The sequence below is a fragment of the Lycium barbarum genome, chromosome 8, assembly GCF_019175385.1.
Source record: "Lycium barbarum isolate Lr01 chromosome 8, ASM1917538v2, whole genome shotgun sequence".
NCBI lineage: Eukaryota > Viridiplantae > Streptophyta > Magnoliopsida > Solanales > Solanaceae > Lycium > Lycium barbarum.
The window spans coordinates 97,278,534-97,281,446 of NC_083344.1; positions in this window are offsets into that span (position 1 = coordinate 97,278,534).

Genomic DNA, 2,913 nt, shown 5'->3' on the forward strand with positions numbered 1-2,913 from the left:
GGGAAGAAGCAATTTTGTGTTTGTCCCACATCGATTTTGAAACTAGGGTTTTAGAACCCCTCAATTTTCATTTCGAACAACAAGAGGGGAATCGAATATTACAAACATTCACCTAAAAGCTTGATTTTTCTTAAGTTTTGGCAAAATTGCTTTGAAACTTTGAATTGCGGGTTAAGTTAAAATTTTAAATACTTTTCTTTGTTTGTGTGGCCGAGTTGTGAGGTTAAGGATCAAAAAGGGTCTCCAAAGGTTCAATCTCGACAGAGGCTTCACTCACAAAAGGTAATCCACTTTCGTTTAGTTAAGTTTTTATCATTCTGTGCCTTAGACGGCTTTTGTGTGATTTATTTTCTGTTTTGTGTAGTCTTTAGGCTTAGTTAATCTTAGTTTAAGTTTGCTTTAGTGTGATTCTGGAGCTGTTTAGTGTTAATCATGTTGCCTAGTTAGAATTTTACATTACTTTATCACAATTAGTCTAGGTTAGTAGTTAGTTAATCCTACCTATATGCTTAACTAGGATTAGGTGTTTATAGTTCTTGATAATTATGTCTATGTGCTTAATTAGGATTAAGAATTTATAATTCCTGTAGATCATGTCTAAGTACTTACCTGTCTCAAATTAGTTGGTTTACAATTTCTATTAATCATATCAAAAGTGTTTACCTGCTTTGAGATCAGTTGACCTATAGTCTGTTAATTATATTACTTGATTATTTTGAAGGTTAGTTGGTTCATAATCCTCTTTAATCATGCACATACACTTAATTGATTGCTTAGGACTATTTAATCAATATTTGTTTCATTCAAGTTTGATAAATCATGGGTTGTAGTTGATTAAGTAAGGCCTGTGTGTTAGTAATAGTTAAACCATGTTTACTAATTTGAGTTTGTAACTCTGCTTAAAAGGTGTCATACATGTTTCATTTAATTAACTATAGACCAGTAGCTTATTGACTATGTTTCTTATGTGCTTCTAATTGGTTCCTTCCTCCAAGTATTTGTGAATATCTTGATTACACCATATGAACCAACAGTGCCTTATTACTTCCTTTGGAATCTGGCCTAAAAACAAAACTAATATCCTGTCTCACCTTGTTAAGTATTGGTGTTGAACCTCTTGTTTGTATTCACTTGTTGTCTGTCAAAGTATCCATGCCCCTTTCTATTTGAAATTTTATGAAATATTTCCTTGAGAATTTGTTGTTGTCTATTCTGAATAGCTACACTTATTTTGAGCATAACCAAGAGTCTATTTACACTTCAGTAAATGACGTAGGATCTAAAGGACACATTAACAAGAGGTGATCACTTAGAATGCAAAGGATCATGGGTGTGACTTACCTAGGATCAAGAACGAATGGAATAGGACTTAGAGTTTCTAGTCAAACTTAGTTAGTCCTTTCTCCATCTCTGGTTGTTGGGGTTCCCCTATGTGAAATCACACCTTATGGGACCCTCTAGGATAAATAAAAGGATTAATATGTCAAGTTAATCCATTGTTGTTGAAGTAATCTTTAAAGTTTAAATCTCATTTCAAAAAGTGTAATGAATCTATGGCTTTTCTCTTTCAACAAAAGCTGTGTGTTATTAGATTCTGCCTTGCTAAGTTAACCACCATGAAAAATCCCACCCCTCTTTCCATTGTTTGTTGCTGATATAAATGCCATATGCTGAATATATACAAAATATACATGACCTATATGCATCATAGTGTATACAAGTAGTATATTTTGAATACCATTAGCCTGTCACACCCCGACAAGGAGTATGATGGGCTCCGACCCATGGGCCGGGAATCACCTAACTTAATAGTTACTTTGAACATTATATACCGTAACAAAAAGAACACATGCACACAGACAAGGCCCAACATAAAAATATCCGATGATCTAACATATTTGCACATATGCGAACCGACAAGGTCGCTGCAACATCGCGAGTATCATAAGCCGGCAAGGCTAGCAGGAAAGTATAACAGACCATAATAAGGCCAACATGAACATACATAACATTTACATACCCCCACTATATTAATGAGCCTCTAAGAGAGTACATATGAACATGTATTACACTAGTAGAAAAGTACCAAAAGATAGCAAGTCCGGAGCAGTGGCACTTGTTGACACCGCTGAAGCTAGAAGTCCTACTGCGTTTGCTCTCCAATAACTTTGTCAGAGCCTGCATCACGAAATGTAGTGTCCCGTACAATGGGACATTAGTACGGGTAAAAGTACTGAGTATGTAAGGCTGGAAGTAATAACATAAGTAGGACAGAAGTATAAAGAGAGTAGAGGTTACCTGTCATCTGAGAACGTACAACATGTGATGCTTAAATCTAAAAAAATCATATGTAAGTAAGCACATACATATATATATAAGTGTTAGTGTTGCGGAACGTGCAATCCGATCCATAAATGTTAGTGCTATGGACTGTATAGCCCGATCCATAAATATAGTGCTGCGGAACGTGCAACCCGATCCATATATGTTAGTGCTGTGGAACGTACAACCCGATCCATAAATATAGTGTTGCGGAACGTGCAGCCCGATCCATATATGTTAGTGTCGTGGAACGTATAGCTCGATCCATAAGTATAGTGTTGTGGAACAAAAAACCCAATCCATATATGTTAGTGCCGAGGAACATACGGCCGGATCCATAAATATCACTTATTAGTGCCGAGGAAAGTATGGCCCGATCCATATATATCACATATGTATACATAATGTAAATAGCATGCATGAGATCCCAATAAAAGACATTAGTCAGTCGGAGGGACATAAGGTCAGTGACCTACGAATAAATTATGGGAATTCATATCGAATCCAAAGAAATAACTTAATGATGATAAACATGATAATATACCAAGAATCAATCAAATAACTAAGACATCAAGATATGAGCTACATGGC